The sequence below is a fragment of the Vulpes lagopus genome, chromosome 11 (assembly GCF_018345385.1).
Source record: "Vulpes lagopus strain Blue_001 chromosome 11, ASM1834538v1, whole genome shotgun sequence".
NCBI lineage: Eukaryota > Metazoa > Chordata > Mammalia > Carnivora > Canidae > Vulpes > Vulpes lagopus.
In genome coordinates this window covers 84,689,384-84,715,646 of record NC_054834.1, presented here as the reverse complement: position 1 = coordinate 84,715,646, position 26,263 = coordinate 84,689,384, and the positions used below count along the sequence as shown (strand labels likewise).

At 39.4% G+C, this 26,263-nt stretch overlaps 1 protein-coding gene and 1 pseudogene across 25 annotated transcripts in view; one reads left to right on the top strand and one right to left on the bottom strand.

Annotated features, from left to right (window-relative positions):
* The window catches only part of BAZ2B (bromodomain adjacent to zinc finger domain 2B), a 391,511-nt gene that overhangs the window by 90,531 nt on the left and 274,717 nt on the right, over positions 1-26,263 (top strand). For 18 of the 25 annotated variants that reach the window (XM_041721661.1, XM_041721659.1, XM_041721668.1 and 15 more), the window contains exon 1: positions 6,659-6,784. The exons of 1 other annotated variant lie outside the window; for it this stretch is intronic. The gene's annotated coding sequence lies outside the window, so the exon portion shown is untranslated. Of the gene's footprint in view, positions 1-6,658; positions 6,785-8,735; positions 9,106-25,678; positions 25,760-26,263 lie in introns of those variants that run through there. 6 more of the 25 variants (XM_041721649.1, XM_041721641.1, XM_041721642.1 and 3 more) reach the window with 4 other exon arrangements.
* Positions 21,467-21,586, bottom strand: LOC121472372 (annotated as a pseudogene).

Sequence of the window (26,263 nt, the reverse complement as noted above, 5' to 3'; positions counted from 1 at the left end):
GGTGTCCCAACCTTGCTTTTTTTTTTTTTTTCTGAATTTAATATATACTGTAGTTGTGAAATACTTCATAATATATACATTCCTCATTCATTTTTAAAAATTGCATAGTACTCCACTCTGTTCATGTACCCTACTTTATTCAACTGTTTCCCTATGAACATTTGGGTTATTTCCAAACTTAAGCTGTAATAAAATGCTTCAATGGGTGAGAAATAGTATCTCAATGATTCTTAATTTTCATTTCCCTTAGCAGGGTTGAGAATATTTCTGTTTCAGGGCCATTTGCCTTTATTTTTCTCTAAAATGTCTGTTCAGGGTGTTGGTCTTTCATTCAATTTTTTTAAAAGATTTTATTTATTCATGAGAGACACAGAGAGGCAGAAACACAGGCAGAGGGAGAAGCAGGCTCCCCATGGGGAGCCTGATGTGGGACTTGATCCCAGGACCCCAGGATCAAGACGTGAGCCAAAGGAAGATGCTCAACCACTGAGCCACTCAGGCATCCCTCTTATTCAATTTCAGATACTCTTTATATTTAGGGTCATGGGGGATCCCTAGGTGGTTCAGTGGTTTGGAGCCTGCCTTTTTTTGGCCCAGGGTGTGATCCTGGAGTCCCAAGATCGAGTACTATGTCGGACTCCCTTCGTGGAGCCTACTTTTTCCTCTGCTTGTATCTCTGCCTCTCTCTCTTTCTCTCTGTCTCTCATGAATAAATAAATAAAATCTTAAAAAAATATAGGGTTATGGAATTGTCTCATTTAAGTTATATTTTTGAGTCCCTCATTTGTCATTGTATTTAGCTTGTGGTATTTTTTTTTTTGCCACATAAAACCTTTTTATAAAGTGCCATGTAAAATGTTTTTAGTTTTATGTATTTGAATAAATTTTATGTATTGCCAGTATTTCACATTATTGCATCTAATTTTGACCATTGCTAGGAATGTTTTCCCTATTCTACAATTATAGAGGAATTTACCCATAAATTCTCCTAGTACTTGTGTAGATCAAATTTTGACATTTAAATATCTGTTCTTTTTAATATTTATTTATTTTAAAGATTTTACTTATTTATTTGACAAAGAGAGAGGGAGAAGAGAGTAAAAGCAGGGGAACAGCAGGGAGAGGAGGAGGCAGAAGCAGGGTCTCTGCTGAGCAGGGAGCCCAATGTGGGACTTGGTCCCAGGACTCAAGGATCATGACCTGAGCCAAAGGCAGACGCTTAACAGACTGAGCCATTCAGATGCCCCAAATATCTGTTCTTTTTAAAATTTATCCTTAGTACAGATCCAAATTCATCTCTTATGACTACCCAGATCTCCACACCACTTATTAAAAAGTCAATTTTTTCCTCACTGCTTTGAGATACAGCTTTTATCTATGTGAAATTTCCATATGTACTTGGGTCAGTTTCTCACATTTCTATTATATTTCATTGATCTTTTTCTCAGATGCCAATGCCAACTATAAATTTTAAGGGCTATATATATGTAGTGTATTTTAATATCTGATACGAAATCTCCCTACACATTTTTAAAAATTGTTTTTCATTTTTAAGATTTTATTTATTTTTGAGAAAATGCAAAAGAGAGCACAAGCAGAGAGAGCAGCAGAGGGAGAGAGAGAACCAGACTCCTCACTGAGCAGGGAGCCCGACGTGGAACTCGATCCTGGGACCCTGGGATCATGATCTGAGCCAAAGGCAGACGTTTAACTGCACCACCCAGGCACCCTCCCCACACACTTTTAATGCTCTTCTTTTTCAGGGCTTTTCTTTTTCTTTTTTAATTTCAAATGAATTTGTAATCAGTTTTATACTTATAACAGTTCTAAGGCAGGAGTGCTTATCTGAAGTACTGTATTGAGTTTTTTAGAAAATGGAAAAGATCCTTGGTTTTCACCCCAGACCTACTGAATCTCTGGATATTGGGCCTGAGTATGTATATTTTTAGAAACCTTTCCAGTGGATTCTGACAATCCCATTAAAAATGACCTTATATTATAAAGTATAAATTTAAGTTCTAATTCATGATTATTTTATGATTTATTTTCTCTTACATATGCTGGATCTTACTTAATGACTCCAGCATTTATCCATTTTTTTTAAGCCAGAAATCCCTCATCTTCCTTCAGTCCTTCTCTCCCTTAAGTCTGTTTTCTGTTGGTCACCAAATCCATATTTTACCTCAAAAACATCTGTCTTGAAATCTCCAATTCCATTCATGGAGTGTTAAGCATTCTGGTTGTACTATAGTCTGTCATTTGCTCCGCCTACACAGTTGTTGGTCCCTAAAAACAAAGTTGATTATGTCACTCCTAGCTGACCTTTGTTGGCTCTCAGGATAAATTCAGCCCCCTTTCCATGGTACCTTTGGCTTTCACTGGGAGGTCCCACCGTCCTTTTCCTTCTTCATCGCGGGTACCCCATACCATATTCCTGTTGTGGTGAACTTCTCACTAATGGATGGACACCAAACTTAGTAGCTCTTTGTATTTAAACTTACAGTTTCTTTTACTTAGGATCTGCCCCTCCCATGCCTTGCTTTCAGTATTTGAGATGCAGTTCAGGTGATATCCTTTTGATAAAGCTTTTTTTTTTTTTTTTTTTTTTTAACTCAGTCAGAATTAGTTGCCCCATCCTCTTTATTGTACAATACTTTATTTTTTTGTATCTTTATAATGTGATTTATGTGCCTCTCTAATCTCCCAGGAATTTCACACTTTCAACATCAACCAGAATGGGAGCTTTTCATGTTTTTCCAGTCTCTAGCAAAGTGCATAGCATACAGGGAGTACTCAAATGTTTGTTCAATGAATGAAAACAAATAACTCTTCATTAGTTTGTACTGATTGAAACTGAAACAAGCTATGACAGTGGCCAGCTTGTTCTACTATTGAGATCTCTCATTCTTTAGGCTTTTTGAACCAGCCTTCTTAGACTTTCTCTGTACATGTCAATTCCTTACTTTTTGAAGATCCATGTATAATACCTATAGGAATAAATTAGATACTTAACCATCTTTATTTCTGTATCTACCTATGTGAAAAGTTCTGTCTTGGTCAAAAAATAGATGCTGCTTTACAGAAGAAAGTGCAACAATTTACATATAGTAGTGGCATAATTAGCATGGATAGGTATTTATCATAAATAGAATTTCAGAGATAATTATCAGTAATATTAGAAAAGAGGTTTGATTGTTAAATTCTTTTGCAATTCTGAAGATGAAGTAGTAATTCAGATGATGATCTTAGGTAGAGACCTAAGTGCTACTGGACCAAATTATTTTATAACTGAGTATCCCCCTACCCTTCAACTCTATGACTGTGCTGTAATCTATGAAACAGTCAAATGTGGTAACATAAAATTTCTAGTATACTATTTTTAAAAAATTAGTTTTAAAGGTATAAATTGGATAATTAATATATTTAAACTACAAAATAGCCCCAAATTATTTTAAACATATATTTAAATATACAAGTTGAAGCTTTTTATTGAAATTTAGAAATTCATTTTATGAATTTAGATATTAATCTGTTTTTCATTTATCAGCTACTTTGTTACTTGATTTCTATTTAACTCCAAAAATATTTTCCAAATTATATAATAAATATATATAGTCTTGATAATAAAATATACTTTTAAAATATTTTAAAGACAGTAAAATCAAGTTCTTTATTATCACTACTCCTATCTTTTATTCCAACATTTTGACAACACTGAGTCTTATTTTGTATAAGCTACTTCATCGTTCAACCAAGGAAAAGATAACTCTGTGTTGTATGTGGCTGCAACTTGAAACTATACATACATACTCTTAAAAACATTTTTTGGATTATGGTTTTAAAATTAACCAGAGGAATGATAGGAATTTTTAGTATGAGTTTTTATTACCAATGTACCAGTGTTTTCTGTTGATTAGGCATATATTCAAAATTTAATAAATGAATTTTTTGTTAAATTTTTTCCCCACAGGTTCCTTCTCTAAAAATAAGCAATATAAACTATGCATCCTTATGAGACCTAGTGTTTGGAAAAACAAAGTGCCATCTTCAACTCAGTATCATTTCAAAATATTATTGGAACCTAAAATTGAACTCTATTTTGCTGAACTCTATTTTGTTTGAAGTATTTAAGTATCCTTAGTTACCAAAATTACTCAAGGGTGCCTTTTAACTTTATTTCAAGAGAAAGCTTTAAGAGAATTCCGTATAAAAATTGAGGCAACTTGAACCTAGCCCTTTTAAAAAATTTTTTTTCAAAGTTGAATACTTTCTCAATAATGCCAGTGAGTAAACTGTCAGAAATGGATTGTTTGAAATATTAATATTATAATCCTTTATATATAGAAATATCAGTGAGTTGCCTTGTTTATTTCCAAATATATTAAAATATGTTTGAATAATGACCACTATTATTTAAAATTCATGAACTTTTTTGTTAATTGTTTTGGCTGGAATATCTAAATGCTAGCATTCACACTTATATTTTAATCTATATTTTTCTTCTGTAACATTATTGGTAAATTTTGAGATTGTGGAACTCTTGACCCAGTCATACATGTACAGAGCTTGGCCTCTGAGTTAATTAAATATGAGTTAATAATATATTATAAGGAAATTATTGTCCTTATTACAGTTATTAGGTAGTTACTCAAATTATAGCTTCAAAGGAATGCAGAGCATGGAAAACTCAGGATTAAATTATGCATTTGAACCTTAGGCCAGCTTTTACTGTAGAGACAGTTTTCTGCTAAGAGAGAAATTGTATGTCATTGAAATTAAATGCTTTTCTGGGGATGGAAGGTTCCAGTTTTTAATGAAATTACTGAGTGTGGTGTAGTGAAATGATTAAAATCTGTATTCCGGGAATGTGGCAGGGAAGAAAAATCAATAAGTGCTAGTGCAGCTTTGCTGCTCAATGTGAATCCTGAGAACGAAATAAACTACTACAAAAATAATAATTAAAAACATATCAGCACATTAATTTATTTAGCATCAGTCTCCTGAGACATCATCTTCACTAATTTTTAGCATACATTTTACTGTGTAATGAGCAGCCTTTTTTTCAAATATCCCTATTAGACAGGCAGTATTTCTGCCCTTCCCCCAGTGCTCCTGCATTGCAATCATTGTACTTGCACTTATTATGTTACAAATGACCGAGGTAAGGCTGACATTCTCAGTGCATGCAAAAAGACCTAGTCTGCCAAGCTTTTTTTTCCCCCCTAATGAAGCAGCTTTGTGAAATCTCCCCATGTGTTAATACTAATGAAGATCCTCCAGCACAATTAAAATCACAACCAGTGGCTGAAGAGGAAACATAAAACAATAGCATCTTTTAAGATACATTTATCCACAAATGTATGTACAAAATATACATATATGGTCAAATTATTCTTCTGTAGCTTGCCTTTCACTTGTTCATCCTGAAAATTAATTCCTGCAATTTTTAATTATATAAACTTGGAGAGTTTAATGTGTTCGGGGGGGGGGGGGAAACACTACCTCAATGAAAAAAATTAAATTATATATATTCTTGTGTAATAAAGCATTAGCCAAAGTTAAGATTTTTTTTAAAAATCATTTTGAAGAAGCTATGGGGTGGTAATACCCAGGAAGGAATAGGGTGTACTTCTCCTTTATTTTAACTTTATTGATTTCAGGATGTTGGTATGGGGGAGGGGGGGGCGAGGGAGAAATGTAAGGGTAAACAACAGAAAGTTGGGAGATTCTGGGGGTAGACAAACGCATACCTCCTGTGTAGTTTAAGTATGAGGCAGTGAAGTATCAGTCTTGATTTCTAAGTGTTCAGTTCCTACAATTGGCTACGCACCCCCCTTTTTGACTTCAAAAATTGGAGGGAAAAGCTACAATCGAGATTACCTTTTACAGTTTTAACTTGTAAGTTTAAAACGATTCGCTGTCTTCACGTGTTTTATTTGAATTTTAATTCAGTGTATCAACACCACAGCTAGTCTAACTTGCCAGCGTTTGGTCAGTGGCGTTTTATCCCGGGACCATCTTGCGTCCTGATTTTTATTCTGAGTCCGAAACATCCACGAATTCTTGGCACGTTAATTTCGTGGGTTCACGGACCAAAAGGTTTAAGTGGGAATGGTTAATGTCTGCTCCTTACTGTGCGGTTTACGGTTTTTAAGATTGGGTTTCCGATCCTCTCTTCTGTCCTGGTTTGGGGAGAAGAAAAAAATTAAGTTTCTTAACTTTTTCCTGGGACAAGGAACGTCGCGCACTGAAAGCTGCAGTATTCTTGGGAGGAAGCAGCCCCCCCGCTCCTGCAGCAGCTGATGGGTCATTTATTATTGGAGCTGAAATGGTATAAACAATTCTCTCTCGTTTTTCCCTTGTTAACAGCAACTTTCATTGTTAGAGAGAGGAGCGAGAGAGAAGCCTTGCTGGTTGACGTCACTTGGTTCATGAAGCCTTCGCCCAGAAGTGAAGCCGCCGAACAAACCTTGAGGAGAATCATCTCCGGCTTCCATCTGCGGCCGGGCCGGAGCTGGTCGGAGCTGGTCGGGCGGCGGCGGCGGCGGCGGCGGCGGCGGAGCGGGGCGGGAGGGCCGGGCCGGGCCGGGCCGGGCCGGGCAGGGCAGGGCAGGGCCGGGCGCCCGGCAGGACCTCGCCTCCGCGCCAACTCTTTCTACTTTGCTTGCGGGAATAATAACCGGGACCAGGAGGCGGGGGGCTCCTGAACGCAAGAGTCGCCACCTTGAGCCGCCTGGGCAAGGCGGAGACCTCGTCCGCCGCAACTCTCAGTCGGAAAGTAAAGGTGAGTCCGGCCTGTCGGGGCGCGCGGGGTGCGGGGGAGCCGCGGGCTGGGGCGGGCTGGGGCGGGCTGGGGCGGGCGGCGGCGGCGGCGGTGGTGGCGGTCCCGGCCCCGGCTCCGGCCCCGGCGCCCCCGCCCCCCCCCGCCCGCCCTGCCCTCCGCCGCCCCGGCCCCGGCCCCGGCCCCGGCCCCAGCCCTGCGCCCGCCGCCCGCCGGCCGCCCCTTTGTTGTGCTGGCGGCGAGGCCGGGGCGGCGCTCGGGGTCCCGCGCGGAGCCGGGCGCGGGGGACGCGGTCGGGGCGGGGGGCGGGCGGCGGGCGCGGGCGCGGGGGACGGGAAACTTTACTCCGGCTGCCGGGCGGGCGGGCGCGGGCGGGCGCGGGGCCTTTGTGCGGGCCGCCCTGCCCCTCCGCCCGGCCCCGCCGCCCCGCTCCGCCGCCCCGCCCGGCCCGGCCCGGCCCGGCCCCTCCCGGCCCCGCCGCCCTGCCCGCCGGCCTCGCCCCCCGCGCCCCGCCGGCCGCCGCCGCGATGGCCGCCGCTCGCCGGGAAGCCCGGGCGCCGCCGCCGCCGCCCCCTGCCTCCGCCGCCCCCTGCCTCCGCCCCCTGCTCCCCCAGGGCCGAGGGCCTGAGCCTGCCCGCCCGCCCCCGCGCCCGCGCCCGCGCCGGCCCCTCGGCTGCCTCGGCGGGGCTGGGAGTCGCGGGGCTGGGGGGCGCCGGGGCAGGTGGGGCCGGGGCAGGTGGGGCCGGGCTGGGCTCCGGCGCGTCCTCGGGGCTGCGCGGGCGGAGAGGAGCTGCCCCGGCCCGGCCCGGCCCGGCCCGGCCCGAATGCTGCGGCCCCGCGGCCCCCGCCCCCCGCTCAGCCCCCCGGGGCCCCCCGGGGCCCCCGCCCCCCGCCCCCCTCCCCCCGGCTCCCCCCGCCCCCCCGGCTCTCTCTTTTGTGCGTCGCGTCCGGGTGAGGACGGCGGCAGCTGCAGCCCTGGCCGAGCCGCCGGGGTTCGCCCCTTTGTGCGCACCGCGGGATCCTCCATTTTCCCTGCCCTCCGCGCGACGGGCGTTTCGCCATCTTGGGCGATTTTTATTCCCAAGCCTCCTTCTTTCCTATTTTTGAGGGAGGGAAGGAGACCTCAGGAAGGCGGGGGGCGCGCCTGGATAAGCCTCAGAGTTCAGGGGATGTTCGGGGCCAGTGACGTCATGTAAACTTTACCGAGAAACTGTCCCAAGAGCGAAAGCCCCACCCGGCGGCCCCGGCTCCGGGGCACCGCGCAGCGCGGGGGGACCCGCCTCGGGGGAGACCGGCCTCGGGGGGACCCGCCTCGGGGGGACCCGCCTCGGGGGTCGGGCCTCGGCGCCGCCCGCGCAGGCCCGTCTCGGTAACAGGTGGGAGGCGGCCGAGCGCTGCCCGCGGCGTCCCGGCCCGTCCGCCCGCCCCCGCTGCAGGCCCCGGAGCCGCGTCCACCGCGGAGGCGCTTCCCCCCGCCCGGTCCCCCCCGCCCCGCCCGGTCCGCCCCGCCCGGTCCCTGTCGCCGGCGGCCGCTGTGCTTACGGGACGCGACGCGGGGTACCGAGACCCCCTTTTGCGGCGAAATCATGTGTGTGTGTTGTCACGGTCCCTGGCACCTTGGAAGGGTGCACGGCCGAGACGGCGGACACTCTGAAGTCGGGCAGCAGGCCCTGAACGGTCGGCAGCAAGGCCGTGGGTGTCGGGCAGCGGACCTCGCCAGCCCTTAGGGGAACAGAAGCAGCGAAAACGAGCGTCCTTTCATCTGTTGTCTGAAGTAGTTTGTCACCTCGCAGAAGTTGGGCCGGTCACGTGACCGGCCTTGAGGCCCCGCCGGGCCGGGCCGGGCCGGGCCGGGCCGAGCAGAGCCGAGCCGAGCCGAGCAGAGCCGAGCAGAGCCGGGCCGGGCCGGGCGGTCCGCGAGCGGGAGGCGCGGGGGGCCGCAGCGGCCGTGGGCCTGTCCCGTGGGCCTGTCCCGTGGGCCTGTCCCGTGGGCCCCGGACTCCTTTCCAGTCGGCACATTTACTTCCAACAAGGACAGGAAACTGTATTTGATTTGCATTCTCTTTGTCTTCTGGGCTGGGGAGAAAACACTGACTGCAATTAACTTTAAAAAAAAAAAAAAAAAACTGATAGAAGCGATGCTGAATCCCTTGAAAAGGTCTGTGTGACATGAAGACCCACAGGGTACGCGCCGGGATGTTCGATCGTAGCGGCCTTCCCCGGGCCGCCCTTGGCTGCGTTATTTACCTTGGAATTTGCTTCATGCAAAACGCTGCACAGAGCGCTTGACCGGATTGAACGTCTGCCATTTATGTGAGCTGTAGGTAGGTGAAAAATGTTTAAATAGTTAAAAGCACATAGAACAGATGGTTTTAAATTATACATGCAACAAAGGACTAAAAGATTGGGCAGAGTATAAATGGCAAGCAACAGAGGATAAGCAGTTTAAGGAAATGGTAGCTGCGTACATTTGATGTCTCACACCTATTGTAAACACCGTACATATTGTCACTATGCTGCATGATCAATAATTTAGCCAACAGGGAGTCATTCGTGAGTTTCAGATAGAAAAAAGTCAAGTTTTACAAATGTTTGAAATGGGTGGCTGGATATAAAATTATTTTGAACCTATGGTAACAAATAAGAGTCTCTTAGGGGAGGTGATCAAATTGTAGGCTGTAAAAAGAAAGTTATTTATCAGGGCTTAATATCGCCGTATTCATACAATGGTTTGGAGAGAAGTAGGACTAGGTACATGCTTTAAAATCCAGAGAAGAGTATCTTTACTGTTCTTATATGTTAAACTATTGCTGAACTGTAGTAGCATTTATTCTTTCAGACGCTACTTAAAATACTTTTAGCGTATTCAGTCTTGGAAACACATTTATTAGGATACGCTTGACATAATTCACTAGGTACTTACTAAACGAAGGAAGAATCTATTTTGTTATTTTTTGAGTTTTGTACATTATGATAATTTTTCTTGGTGATTGTAGTTTGCTCTCAATTTTTAAAATGTAAAGGTTTTTATGTAGTTTTTGGCTTTCTAGAAGGAACTGAGTAGAGTTAGCATTTTTCAAGATTTAAATTAACAAAGTATTCAGAAATTTGTTTTTATTTTTATGTCATTTATTTAAAATGCGTTTAAGACTGTAATGGAAACCTTGGAATTTTAATTCTGTTGCCCTTTCTCTCATTTCTTTGTTTGCACGTTTATTATAGAACTGCAGTGTAAAGGAGCAGATGTTTTGCCAAACATCCTGATGTGTTGCTTTTTCTTATGGGAGTGCATAACTGTTCCTTCTGATGCATCAACTTGACAGCTGGTTGATTTCATGGAGCTGCTAAGAAGCCATTAGTGGTGTCATTGAATTGAAACAGAACAGTCACTCCCAGCTTGAACTGCAATTGTTAATGTCTTTGTTGCTACTTTTGTGTTACTATACAAGATGTAGGATATAACAGTTGCATGAAAGTTCCTGTTTTCCGTCTCATCTCCTTGAATTAGTGAAACAGTGTGTTAAACTTGATTACTTTTAGGTTTAAAGATTTCTGAAAGGAAAAGATTTTAAATTGTAGTTTCTGAGTTTCTGACCTAGTCTTAGCTAGGACTACCAAAACAAGTGATTCAACACAAACAAAATAATGTGTGATTTTGACCCCTAGTTGAAATTCTATCATCTTAATGATTTTTAATATACTTGATATCCTGAGGGATTAATTAAATTACCTAGTTAGGTATTCTAAGAAGTTTTTGATTATATAAAATTAAGTATTTCATACCATAAGGTTTTAAAAAGTTGTGCTCTATTTAATAAATGTTGACTTGTTTGATTAAATATTTAACATTTTGTTACGGAAAGTGATCAGGAGAGAAAAGAAGTAGTGAGGAAATGGGCAGTTTTATGTTTAATTTTCTTTATAAGGGGATGAAGATATTAAGTAATTTAATAGTGCTCATTTAATGATTTTTAAAAATTGAAATTATATTGTTATTGTACTAGTAACTTTTTATGATACACCTTTCACCTGGTCACACTGGTACTAAGTGGTCTCAAATCATCCCATTGATACCTAAGTGTTTTCTATTTATTTATTTATATGGTGGGAGGGGAGATAGAATGATCATTCTTTATTCTTCCTCTTTCCTAACACAGAAAACATAGTTTTTTTTTTTGTTTGTTTTGTTTTGTTTTTTTAATGTATAAAAAACCTTTAGGATAAGAAGTGTAAGGATATGTGATGTAGTTTATCACTGTGTCAGGAGATCTCTTCTAGTTCTAGTATTTACTCATTTTTAATTTTTTAAAGCTTTAAGTACGATAAGCATTTAAACAGTTTTTCAAAAGGCACAAAATTTATGACCTTTAAAATAGTTTGCCTTTAATAAAACTTAACATGTGAAGTTAGAGATTAGAATATATGATTTGCTGAGTTAAATACCATTAAAAGAACTTTTTATGCAATATAAACAAATTGTAAACACTTCTAATATACTGCTGAGTGATTCTCGAATTATGATTTCCTGAAATTACAAGTTTATAAAGATGTTTTCCTTTTAAATAGATCATACATGTCTAAGACTTCTTTCTTTCAAGTAATATGCTCTCTCGACTCTTTTTATATAATAGCCATATATAGTTCCTTAAAGAGAAAATCATTCTGCTACCTTAGCCTATGATTCAATTTTTAAGAAATATACTTATTCTTAGCATTTGTGTCAAGGCAGATGTTCATATAAGCTAAGTTATGGTAAATTGTATATTAAATATAAACTTTTATTTTAAGGGAATCCCAATGCTTAGCCCTTTTTTTTTTTTTTTTTTTACAGGTAACGTAGTCTTAATTGTAGTGTGGATCAGCATCCCATTGTTTAAGTAGGAATTGTTCCACATTGGGTGACTCTAAACAGAAGAGTCATAAAAAGTTTAAACTTTATATGTTTTCCTGTTGGCCCTATTAACTTTGCAGTTATGGGCATAAGTATGATTAATTTATCATTACATATGGAATTAGAAAGTTTTGGCAACATCTTTGCTGAAAGAAAAACAAAAGGAATTTGCATGACTTTCCAAGTCTATTCTGAATGTTATGTGAATTGTGACAGTTCACAATTAACAGTTTGAGATGAAAAATATTTAATAGTCTTGATATTATAAACAGAGGTTTTAGAATGAATAGGCTTTTATAAGAGTGTGAGATGAAAATAAAATTTTTGTCACACTTATTTAAAAACTTACTGTATAATATAGGGTGTTTTCTATCTTTTTTTAAATTAATGCTTTTAAAATAGTTGTTTTTATGATTTATGAAATTTGATTTGTATTTTGGTTTTTGGATGCCTTGCATTAAAAAATTAAGTGTTAGAGATAATAATAATAATGAAGGTAATAAATAGATAAAGAACCTTTACTAATTTTGTGTGTGCAGATGTATGCATTTATATTTAAGGAAAATGAAGCATTTGGTTTAAAGATAATTATTGCATTGGTACTTCAGCTATGTGTAGGCATAATTGTGTGTTTTTCCTCTGTTTTCTCCTCTTAACACTTTTCCACAAGCATGCACTCATTAATCAAAGACGGTGCACTCCTGCTGAGGGCAGAGAGGTTCATCAAATTGGCAGTCAGTTTGGTGTAAAGAACGGTGTACTGAAGCTCTTAACTCACTGGGACATAAATAAATCTAAGGTCTTTGTATGCAAACCCTGGAGGTTAATACTGTATAATTCAATGTCCTGTCTTTGTTTTTATGATTGATGTTTTTAAATGTTTCAAGCTTGATGCAAGTCTTCTAGTAGGTCAGGTCTGACATTCTGATTGGCTGAAGTAAGAAAGCATTAGGTTGTCAGAAGGACTTTGAGTATGCTGCAGAGATTTTGATTTTTTTTTTTCCCCCTACGAGATCATTGTCATATTGCCTGAGCTGTTATAGGAATGTACCATTGATTGACATCCCCCACTGTGATAATGGACCCAGTGCATGAAATGCCAATAGTTTGGTCCTATTTGTTCGGAAGCTTACTGCTATTTGTATCCTTAACAGAGCTAACATGTAGAACAAGCAAAACTACTGGGATTTCTCTGTAGAAATAGTGCTGGGATTTGGCTTTAACATGAATTGGTTGCATATTCATAATTTAAGAACAGCTGGTTACAGCAAGCACATAGTCATTTGCAAGCTATTATAAACCATTCCACTCACACATGGAGCCTGTGCTTGGTGATTTTTTTTTTTTTTTTTTTTTTTTTTTATTGATCTACCTGCATTTAAAATCTGGTCACTGCTGCTACAGAAGCTCTTCATTTTAGCTGTGTTTGCAACATAGAACAGCTTCAATTTTAAATATTTAATTTAAACTAAATGCAGAATAAAAAGAAGCAGCTTTGAAAGAACCAAGTGTAAAAGGTCAATAACGCATTACCCATCATATATCTCATCTTGGCCAAAAACAAACAAACCTAGATTACACAGCGATTGTGATTTTGGGGAAATATGTTTTACAATTTTATCCATAGATAAGTAACTGAATTATCTTTGTTTTAAAAATGTTGTTAATTATATTTTGCTAGTTATCTATAGTTTTAGGTAACAACGCAAGGAAGGAATAGACTGTGATTGTCATTGTTATAAAACAATTTCATGTAATATACAGAAACAAGACAGTACTCTTTAGTTTATGAGTGGTGTAAGATGAGATAGAAAAGAAGAGCAACAAGACATTATAATTTGATTAGGATAATGCTACTCCTAAAACCAGAAAGCTGCATTAATTTTTTTAGTGGAAATCTAATGAGGACTCTCTTCTTCTGCTTTTTGGGTCCCTTCTGGAATATTAGGCACAGCTATGCTTTTACAGTATTTAAATGATATGTGTGTAAACTAGTCCACCTGTAATAGTTTCCTGCATGTTGTGCTGCCTAGCCGTGGCTGATGAAAGAGGAGAAAACCTCTATATCCCACGCTTTCCGTGAGAAGAGTGGGAGGGGAAACGTTAAATGTGATTTCAGATATCCTTGTAGGAATCTCGGGGAGCTCTGCCTTGATTTGTGTATGTTAAAATAAGCGGATACACGAGTGATTTACAAGGATGGTGATTATATTGAGCCTTCTACACAACACAGTATTATGTTCACATGTGCATGTATGTGTTTGTCCCCATGCTAGATGATGAAGTAGCTTTCAGCACTTCAAGGTTGAGTACCACTCCTAAGAGTGCATTTTACTCTTTCTTGGCTTCACAAATGGCTGGATGTGTTGGTAATATAATAGAATATATGGCCAAATTTAATCTAGCTGAAGTGGGCTGCACTTTTTTCTAAATAATAAATTCAGAGGTTATTAAAGGACGATGTGTTATGTTTTAGTTTTGAGTTGCATATAATAATAACTTTATTACACAGTTAATTTGCTATTATTTGAGGTTTCATTAATCATTTTGTGAATTATTGTATGATTTTTTTTCTCTGCGTTTTGACTGTTGTCCTTTCAGTCGTTTTCCTGCTCCAAAGAATCTCATCACAGAATAAACTGAGGAAATAAAGGGAAGTAAAATTCAAATAAGTTTTGTTTCCCTTCCTCTTCCACTTGATAGATCTGAAGGAGAGAAGTTGTCTACCTTTTTTTGGTTCTCATTACAACAGATAATTCTATTCAGATAAAAAGAAAGGTGAGGTAATGAACTCAGTTTCTAAAATATTAGTAACCTGTGGGGGTGGTGGCTGGCTGGCTCAGTCTGGAGAGAGGAGCATGTGACTCTTGATCTTGGGGTCATAAGCTCAAGCCCCACATAGGGTATAGATATTACTTAAGTAAAACTTTAAAAATAAATAAAATATTACTAACCCAACAAAACAGTAGGAAGTGTGGCCATTACTTGAAAGATGAATTGACTCAGCAATGACACACACAGGAGAATCACTGGTATTTGATACACTTGTATTGTTTTAGTACCAATAATAGGGGGAAATGTGGGACGGCTACTTTCATTCATCAAGTTTGTCCTGAATACAGTGTTCAGCATTTTCGGAGAGCTATGGTTGAAACTTTGTGAAAGCTCAGAATAGGGGCGAGGTGACTTCTGGTTGGAATCATTAGAAAAGGCTCTTTTGGCTTGGGTAGCATTAAATTAGATCAACAGGAATGAGTAAACTGGAATATTTAGAGATCAGGAAGAAAGGATCCAATAAAAGAAGGGAATTATGAGCCCCTCATAGAACAAATAAATAAAGCGAGGTCTGTTAGTTATCTGGAGTGGTTGAGTAGCCTTTTTGAGGTTATCCCAACCTACACCTTCCCTCTCAGAAGAGAAAGAAAATGTTATGGGATCCTTCTTTCCTCCATTGCTTTCAAGAATGCTTGGCTTTTTCTGGTGAAGGCAGGTTAATCAGTTCCAAAGCATCTGTTTCAGTGATAGCCTTGTTGTTTGTGGAGGCCATTTTAAAATTGACAGAACTGCCCTTACTGATCAGAGTTATTGAAATACTGTGTTCCTTTCTCCTTCATTCTTTTCCAATGCTTTGTAAATGTTTTTTTGTTTTTGTTTCTGTTTTGAAACATAATGCATGGTCATACCTACTAAGAACATTGAGCAAGAGGACACCTGTTTCCCTTTTCTCAGTTTATTGGTGAAGAACTAGCTTTCAAAGGGAATTTGATGACTGACCCAATTAACACTTTTACTTCTTTTAGTTACTTTGGATGAATAAAGAGGATAGACTGGCTAAACTGCCAATAATAGAAATATCCATAAAGACAAAAAGAAAATGTATAGCCGCTATTTATAATTACATTAGTACTGAATTTCACTAATAATAGAAATACCATTTAAAATAGTACGGGGGTGGGGCAGCCCGGGTGGCTCAGCGGTTTAGCGCCGCCTTCAGCCCAGGGCCTGATCCTGCAGCCGTGGGATCGAGTCTCACGTAGGGCTCGATTTTATTTTAAATAAAATAAAATAAAATAATATGAGGCACGTGGGTGGCTCAGTCAGCTAAGCATCTTTTTTTTTTTTAATAAAGATTTTATCTATTTATTCATGATAGCCACACACACACACACACACACACACAGAGAGAGAGAGAGAGAGAGAGGCAGAGACATAGGCAGTGGGAGAAGCAGGCTCCATGGAGGGAGCCCGACGTGGGATTCAATCCCAGGTCTCCAGGATCACGCCCTGGGCCAAAGGCAGGCGCTAAACAGCTGCGCCACCCAGGGATTCTTAAGCATCTAACTCTTGATCTCAGTTCGGGTCTTGATCTCGGGCTCATGAGAACAAGCCCTATGCTGGGCGTGGAGCCTACTTAATAAAAGTATGAAAAGGAAAGATTAAAAAAAAAAAAAGTCATACACAGATGTGTAAGGTCTTCATTTTCAGGAGTTAGACTTTTCCTAACTTCATTATTACTCCACTAAGATAATGAAATTCATTTCATTTTCATTATTTACAATGTTGTGATGACCATTTACTTGCAAGAGATGTGCTAGAAGAAAACCTTTAAGACGTCCACGTAATTCTTTCTTTAAAAAAAAAAAGATTTTATTTATTTATTTATTCATAAGTGACACACAGAGAGAAAGAGAGAGAGAGGGGCAGAGACACAGGCAGAGGGAGAAGCAGGCTCCACGCAAAGAGCCCAATGTGGGACTCGATCCTGGGGCTGCAGGATCATGCCCTGAGCTGAAGGCAGGCGCTCAACTGCTGAGCCATCCAGGGATCCCCCACATAATTATTTCTTGTATGATGAGGTGTTTTGAGATAAAGGTGGAAATGAGTAGAAATAGAGGGCTATCCAGTGTCTGAGTTTAGAGAGGAGCCATACTTTTTCTGGTTTCCATGATGACATGGTTATTGAAACATACTTTTGGACTTCCTTGGGGAAAGGATTACTGTTGACATGAACTATTGTGGCAACATATGAAAGAGCAAAGCCCATTTTGAGCATCTGAAGAATATCAGGGAGCAGCCTATAAGTCACAGGACGATGTATTTCTTCTTCTATGGGTTAGTGTACCATACTGGAAGAAATAGGGTATGCCAGGTAACAGTAACAGGTAGAGGTTGTGGGTCAAATCTCTTTAAAAGAGGGGTTACTGTAGAGCAAAAGGAAGTGTGTCGTTAGGGGGTGGATAGTAACAACATCAAAAAGAGGAGACAGTTTTAAAGAAGGCTTTTAAATGAAGTTAAGAGAAATGGAGCACTGTGACACAATTTAGTCCTCAGGAAAGTCTCAAGATTTTCTCCATTGTGGCCTAAGTACCTTAGCATTAACTTCTTATGCATTGTCATTAATGTTTTCAGCAGCTTATTGAGAAAATAATTCTTATCTATAATCATACCTTGGGGATTTGAAGTAGGAATTTGAAGGGTTAGGGAAGGGCTGTGTAAACAGCCGGTCCAGGAAGAGAACATGCAATACTTTGGCCAGTTAGGTGAAAGCTTTCTTTCCCTTCCCTTTCCAGAAAGACTATTCATAGATGTACTGCCAGAATTCAAACAAGAGAAGAATTGGTTTAAAGAATTTGTAAGTGCTTTGTACCATGTGTGAAATGGGACGGTAGGCATAAGGTATGCCAGGGTCCTAGACAGAATAGGAACCTTCCATTATTTGGGTTTTTTGGGTTGTTGCTTTTCATGAAGTATTCTGTTGACATAGTATCTTGAATTTGACCTTTCTCACTTTAATGCGAGACACTTTTTGTGAAATAGGTCAATTTTTTTTTTTGCAGTTTATTGCAACTATTTTATTCTTAGTAGGTAGCATTTTACATGTTTCAGCTTAAGTCCAGAGGTACCAACTAAATTAATTACATCTACCTGAGTAGAAACGCATGCTGCTTTCTGTATTTGTTAATGTCAGGACTTCACAAGAGACCTGAAAGTAATCCTGTAGTTACCCATGGAAACGAGTAAAAATCACTTATTTTTTCATATTTCTTACTATTGTGATGTGCTCATAGTCACATATTAGGCAGTAGTGATTAGTTAAATAAATTGGTCACTGAATTGAGAACCAGAATCGGGCTGACATCTATTTCTTAGTAACTAGAAACAATTTAAAGTGCTCAGAAATGAAATGCATAGCCCATAATATCCTCAAGGAGGCATAATTTACTTAGGGAGAAAGGATGTACCTAAAGTGCTGTTTCATCTTTTGTGATTTTAGCCCATTGAAATTCAATTATTTACGTTGGAAAAATTGGAACTGGGAAAGGAAAAACAATTTCAGTAACCACCATTCATTCAGTGAAGTTATTTATAGGCAGGATACAGGAGTCAGATACTCTCTGTTCCTGGGTAGCTCTCATGGTGTGGCTCTTATGTCTTAATATAAATATTTTTTTTGTATATCATAGTTCCTAAATGCAGGCCAGCTATGAGTATCTGGAACTCCATTACGCGAATGACGTCTACTTTAGTGCTGGCAGTCAAACTGTCTGTGTTGGACTTGTTGAGAGACCATTTATCTGTCTCAGTATGGTTCATGTCAAAGATAATATTTACTATATTTTGATATAACCTACTGACTAGAACCTATCCACACCCCCCCCCCCCCCCAATTAGATGAACCTCTACTGGGAGCACATGAGTGGCTCAGTTGGTTAAGCATCTAACCTTTTAATTAATTAATTAATTAATTATGTTTATTTATTCATGAGAGACACAGAGAGGTAGAGACATAGGTAGAGGGAGAAGCAGACTACCCGTGGGGAGCCTGATGGGGAACTCCATCCCAGAATCAGGCCCTAAGCGACCAGGTCCTGAGCTGAAGGCAGACACTCAGCCACTTGAGCCACCCAGGTATTCAACTCTTGATTTCAGCTCAGGTCTTGATCTCTGTCATGAGTTCAAGAACGTGAGTAGGCTTGGGGCCTACTTTATTTTATTTTATTATTTTTTAAAGATTTTACTTATTTATTTGAGAGAAGGGGGGGAGAGAGAGAGAGAGAGAGAGAAGAGAGAGAACACAAGTTGGTGGGAGGGGCAGACAGAGAGGGAGAAGCCAGCTCCCCACTGAGCTGAGAGTCTGATGCAACAGTAGTGGGTAAGGGGAGGCTCCATCCCAGGTGCTTAGGATCACAACCTAAGCTGAAGGCAGATGCTGACTCAGGCTCTTACTTGACTGAACCACCCAGGTGCCATAGGGTCTACTTTAAAAAAAAAAAAAAAAAAAAAAGAGTGTTTGCTGTTAAATGAAGGTAGCATGGTCCAGGATAGTTCATATGCTTAAGTATTGCTATATTGATACCCCAGAATGTAAAGAGAAGAAATTGGTTTGGAATTAAAAGTGTTCAAGGAGATGGTGAAACTTCAGTTGATTTTTGAAGGAAGTAGTAGGTTTTTTAAATAATTTAATTTAATTTAATTTTATTGATTGATTGATTGAGATAGATATTTTAGAACAGCAACCTGAACAAAGGAGAGGATGATGTAGGAGACTTACCTAACTAAATGTTTGTAATGGGAGATAAAGTTACAAAGGGGAGTTTAGGTTAGCTAATAGATTTTTTTAAGCAGAGATGTGATGTGATTAAAAATTTAGAAAGATAGATTTGGAAGAAATCTGTTAAATGTGTAGAAAGCAGGGACTATTAAAAGAAAGACCAGTGACTTCTGAAGAAATTCCAGTGTTAGGTGGTAATGATTAGACTAATAGCAATAGAATGGGTAGAAGGTTATACATGAGCTACATAATACTTTAAAGGAATAGAGTTGAGTAGTGTGGGGAGGTTGGAGATTGTATTACCTTGCATGCAAATCTATTTCTTACGAATATAACAATAATTTGATGTAGCTGAACATTTATTTCCTCCTTTCCAGATACTGAAAGCAAGAGGAAGAAAGACTGGGGGGTGGGGGAGGCTAGATAGCTCATTCAGTTAAACATCTGATTTTGGACCAGGGCAGATCTCAGGGTACTGGGATTGAGCCCTGCGTTGGGCTCCCCTCTCAGTGGGGAGCCAGCTTGACCCTCTGCCCCTCCCCTTGCTTGTGCTGTGTCTCTCTCCCAACAAACAAGAGAGATTGACTGTGGCTTACCACTTGCCAGTGTTAGATACTGTTTCTAATACATCATAACAGTCTCATGATGAGTTTAGCTTAAACTTTTTTAAAAACCCTTCTACTTCACTCGTGGTATAACGAAGATGTATGAAGATGAGTACTCACCTACAGTTAGCTTGATATTTTCCTTTTTTTTTTTTTTGTATTTATTGCCCTGCATATGTTTAAACCATTGCTAAACATCACTTTCTGAAAACCAGTGGGAGATAGGAGGAAGCATGTTCTAAACATAAACATACCATACTTTTTATGGATCCCTGAGGATAGACTTTCATGAATCCATGCTTTTGCACATGATGTTCCCTGTATACAATTTTTATTCCGTCTCTTTCTGCTTGGTAAAATCTGCTTATTTTCTAAGACTTCTTAAGAGTTATTTTTAAAAAATTTTCCCAACCCCGTACCTCCTCACAGGATTATCTGATTCTTCCCTTGTGCTACACTGGAATGCTAATAGTGGAGCACATGGTTGTGCATACAGATAGATTGATTCCTTACTTCCGACCTTTATAGATATGCTTCAGTGCACATTTTTATGCATAGTACTTTTATTTGTTGCTGTTTGATATTATTTCATAGGATAAATCCCTAAAAATGCAATTATTGGGTTAAAGGCTGGGAATACTTTAAGGCTCTTAATATATGTATTGTGAACTTGGCCTTTGAAAGGATTATATGAGATAATCGTATTTCACTAGTAGTATATAACCATACCTATTTCACTACACCTTCATTGGATTGGGTCATATTCATCATTTTTAGCCATTTGCCGAGTCCATTGTAAAACAAAACAAAACAAAACTGTACCTTATTTAATCTGCGTTTCTGTGACTAATTAGAATGAACATCTTTTAGTAAATATGCTTCTCTTTTGTGATTTGTCTTTGACATTGCCTGTTACTACACAGAGGTTTTAGTATGTTGATTATAAGCTATTTATAAATTCTAAGTATTAATGATATTATGCTTTTATTATATTTATTATAATTCTTTAGCTTTTTAGTAGTTTTTTATTTCCAGAAATGTGAAATGTCATTTCTTCATATTTTAAAACATTCTTTCCATTTTTAAGCTTAAAAAATGTTCTTTTCCCAGGGCACCTGTGTGGCTCAGTGTGTTGAGCACCTGACTCTCGGTTTTGGCTCAGGTCGTGATCTTGGGGTCTTGGGATCAAGCCTTGCTTCAGGCTCTGTGCTCGGCATGGAGTCTGCTTGGGATTCTCTCTTTCTCCTGCCACCCCTAACACCCTACTTGTGCGCTTTTGTAGTGTGAGTGCACACCCACCCTCTCTCTCAAATAAATAAATAAATAAATAAATAAATAAATAAAAATCCTCCTCCCCAGAGTTTTCATAGACACATTTCATATATTTATTTTGTTTTTTGACATATAATTCTAACCATTCCTTTTTTCTTTTTTAAAAAAAATATAGAATCTATTTATTCATGAGAGATGGAGAGAGAGAGAGAGAGAGAGAGAGAGGCACAGAGACACAGGCAGAGGGAGAAGCAGGCTCCATGAAGGGAGCCCGACCTGGGACTCGATCCCGGGACCCCAGGACCCCAGGATCATGCCCTGGGCCGAAGGCAGGCGCTAAACTGCTGAGCCACCCAGGCATTCCAAGCCTACAGCACCGAGTAGTCCCAGGCGGTCTCCCATCCGAGTACTAACCAAGCCTCACCCTTCTTAGCTTCTGAGATCAGACAGAGATTGGGTGCATTCAGGGTGGTATGGCCGTAGACACTTTTTTTTTTTAAAGTACATTTTCTGCCCCAAGTGGTGCCCAAACTCCTGACGCTAAGACCAAGAGTTGTGTGCTCTTGCCAAAAGAGCCAGCCAGACACTCCATTTCCCATTCCTTTTTGCTAGTAGAACTACCCTTTAATGCCTATCTTAAGGCCCAACCTCCTGTTAACAGTATCTGTACCACTAAAAAAATGTTGTATACTCTAAAAAATCTCTATTACAAGGAATGTTGAATTAGATAACTAAAGGTCAACTTTTTGATTTGGTTCTACCTCTTGTAATAGAATTCTTTATAAAAATATTAATTTTATTAGATAATACTGAGCATATTAAAAATAACTTTTCCGTGATAAGTTTGGGTCATCTTCCTGGTCAATAATTCTATTATACTTACTAGATGTCTGAATTATGACTATTAAAATATAACTTAATGAGAGTTTATTTTTTAAAGGTTCAAGTTATATTTGTGCCATATTTGTTTATGACAAAAGTAAATTGTGGAAGCAACTCCGTAACTTGCCAGTTTTCCTTCTTAATCATATTCATTGTCCTTTGATTTTTTTCCTTTATATTCATTTTGTTTATTTTCTAGCATTTAAAAAATTGAGGTACAAATGGCATACATTGTCAGTTTCAGATGTAGAAGACTTTTAAAAGTGTATTTTTGACTAAAAAATTTCTCAGAAGTTTTGAAAAATACAGAAAATATTAAGATAAAAGTCTCAAATGTCCAAAGTTCTTTTACTTCCATTTTTATTTTATACTGAAGTTTATTTAATGAAATGAAAGTCTTCATAAATGAAAAAAACCCAGCAAGTTAGTTTCATAAACCTTTCCTCTAAGAAGAAAATGAGGGGCACTAGCATAGGGTGAAATGGTTTTGTGATACCAAGTAAAAACAAATAAAAAAAAATCCTATTAAGCAAAAAAGGACATTGGTGACCTTGGCAATAATAGTTTTAGTGGAGTGTTTTGGACTAAAGCTAAAGAAATAGGACTGTGGAGTTTGGATAGTTGTTATTTTTTAAGGGAAATGAAATCAGCAAGTTTCTAGGAAGGAAATGTGGGCTTGAAGATGACTTTCTTAATGATGAGAATGAAAATAGAGGTCTAGGGATAGAGTTCAGAAATACTTTGAGAAGTGGGAAGACGTGGGTTCCAAACCCATGTTAGACTGACATTATCTACAAGGAGGGGTACCTCTGTAATTAATGAATGAGAATGAGAAGATGTGGGTGTGTTTAGCAATGAGTTTGGAGCTTTGGTGGAAAGAAATTTCAGAGTTCAAGTTCCAAATATCAGAAATTCTTCAACTACAGGGGTGCCTGGGTGGATCAGTTGGTTAGGCATCTGACTTTTGATTTTGGCTCAAGTCATGATCTCACCGTCATGAGATTTTTTTTTTTTTAAGATTTTATTTATTTATTCATGAGAGACACAGAGAGAAAGAGGAGGCACGGGCAGAGGCACAGGCAGAAGGAGAAGCAGGCTCCATGCAGGGAGCCTGACGTGGGACTCGATCCCGGGACTCCAGGAACGTGCCCTGGGCTGAAGGCGGCGCTAAACCACTGAGCCACCCAGGCTGCCCACCGTCATGAGATTGAGCCCCTGTCAGGCTCCATGCTCATTGAGGTGTCTGCTTGAGGTTCTCTCCTCCTCTTTCTGCTCCTCCTTCAACACGTACACATTCTTCCTCTCAAATAAATAAATAAATCTTAAAAAAAATTATTGGTGGTATCTGGGTGTCTCAGTCGGTTAAGCATCTGTCTTCAGCTCAGGTCATGATCCCAGGGTCCAGGAATTGAGCCCCACATTGTGCTCCCTGCTCAACAGGGAACCTTCTTCTCCCTCTCCTGCTACCCCTGCTTGTGCTCTCTCTGTCAAATAAATAAAATCTTAAAAAAAAAAAAAAATAAATAAATTCTTGAATTAGAAATGCCTCTTTGCTGTTTTTTCATAAAACAAAGTTTTAATTTCTTATTTTATCTGATTATATCAGGAGCATTTTCTCATGTCATTGAATATTTTAAACAGTATATATTAGTTTATTCAACTACCCATGTTTGAGACATTTAAACTTTTTGATTAATGTATATTTCAATATATAATGAAATAATTTAACATCAAATGTCACTAAGTCTCTGTGCATATTGTAATTCATTTCATTAGGAAACATTCCTGGAGATTGAATCGCTGGGTCAAAGCATAATGAATGGTTTACATTTATACAGTGTCATTCTGGTAAATATTAACAACTGGTTTGTGTGTCTGGTGGGGGGAGTGTGATTTGTAATGTGTGTTCTTTTTCCTGGTGTAAATACTCCTGACGTAGTCTATTTCATTCTAACAGTTAATACCACTGAGTGGAGTTGGGATGTGCAGACACAGAATTATTATACAATATGTGTACCAAGCTGATACAATAGATGTAAATAACCTCCACAGCATAGAGAATAATAAAATGTGGTAAAATAATTAGAAGTGATAAGTTTTGAGTATTTATTACCTTATTTTTAATAACTTATTGATTTGTAAGTTTATATAATTTAATTTTTAAGATTTCTGTATTTTATTTAAAAGATTTATTTATTTATTTAATGAGAGACATAGAGAGAGAGGTAGAGGCACAAGCAGAGGGAGAAGCAGGCTCCATGATGGGAGCCCGATGTGGGAATCAATCCCAGGACCCCGGGATCACTCCCTGAGCCAAAGGCAGACGCTCAACTACTCGACCCCTGAGCCACGCAGGCATCCCTATGTTTTATTTATTTTATTTTACTTTATTTTATTTTATTTTATTTTATTTTATTTTATTTTATTTATTTTTTTCCTATGTTTTTATTTTATTTTATTTATTTATTTTTTTTCTATGTTTTTATTTTAAAGAGAAAGAGTGAATGTGAGCAGGAGAAGGGGCCAAGAGGGAGAGAGAGAATCCCAAGCAGACTCCCTGCTGAGCACAGAGCCTGACAGGCTCTCAGTTTCATGACTGAGACCATGGCCTGAGCCAAAACCAAAAGTCCAGATGCTTAACTGACTGAGCCACCCAGTAGCCCCTATATAATTTAATTTTTAATAATGACTGTGTTTAACAACTGGGTTGCAAAATTCCCCAGAATTTTAACAGTTGACTCTTGTGAACTTCTATGAGCAAGCTCCAGAACTTTACTCCTAAGTTATCATTTTTTTTCCTTTTCTCTTTTTCCTTTCCTTCTTCTTTTTTTCTTATACTTATTGTGGAATTCCCTCCCCCCATATTGTTATTTTCAATATAGGAAGGCTTAAATACTCAGAAGACCAATGTTGCATTCTTTTTGTGTATGGCTCTACAGTTTGTTTTGCTTTCACTTACCATATATGGAATCTATTTATGTGAAAGAGATGAAGTGTGAATACCCAGCTTTATTTTTTTTTTCCCCACAGACTATTCAGTTTTCCCCAAAACACTGTGGAGTAATTCCTACTGGCCATTGATTGAATTACTCAACTTTCTTGTTTTTTTCTAATATTTTTTCAATTGATTCTATAGGACTTTTCATATATATATAATCATGTATTATGCAAATGAAGATAATTTTGCTGCCACACTTCTAATATTTATAACTTTATTCTGTGTAAAGAATAAAGTTGACTAGTATTAACATTGAGCATGCCTTTATTTTTTTTCTGATTTTGAAAATGCTTCAAATACATCATCATTGTCTGTGATACTTGCTTTTGGTTTGTTAGATGTGTTTTTGAAAATCATGTTAGGCAAGTATTAATCTATTTCTATTAAGACTTTTAAAAAGCCAGTTAAAATTTAATTAAATGCATGGGCAACTTGGTAATTCTTGATGGCTTTCTCTACCTTGGTGTTTTTTAAGTTTGTTTTTCATTTTACAATTAGTGCTAGACAGAGGTTTAGATGATGGTTTTTAATATTTGGGATAAGCAACAAGATGAACTGGGCAACAGGAAATACAGTTTGATATGTTTTCTCCTAGAACTTTTTTTGCTGAATCTCAAGAGATCTGTGTTGTAGGTACACCTGTAATCCTATGTTTGAGGGTCAACATGATTGATTTTAGCAGTTCCCATGCTTCTAGGAGAGCCTGGAATACCTGTGGATGGGAAGATACAATCAGGGGCAGAATGGCTACGCTGTGATACTGTGGAATATGAGTATGGTGAGTCGGTACTTGTGACTGCTTATTCAGATTTCATCATCACTTATAAAGCTGACTCCTTTTCAATCCTAATGACAGGTTGAGGAAAATTAAAACAATGAGGCCAAAAGGTAGCTCTTGATGTCTTTCGGCAGTGTGAATGTGAGTGCCAAGCTCTGTGACTCCCACTTCTCTTATAAGCCTTCCCTGTTCCTAAACTTTAATTCTACAGGTTGTGGGTTGGGATATTTTAGAATATTCTTATTGCTTAAAGTCAGCCCCTTATACCATTGGGGCATATGTGTATAGACTCAGAATCTTGTTACAGTTTTGGTATTTTCCCTGACTTCTTTGATGATGACATTCCTCATACTTATTTTGGTCCTTTTGGGTGGATTTTTGGGAGGGATTATGTGAATGAATGCTGTATTGAGGTTTTAAAACTCTTTTCACATATTCATGAAATTTTCCTCAAGAGAGGTTATACTCTCTTATACGTCTTCCTGTGGACTTTGAGAATTTTTC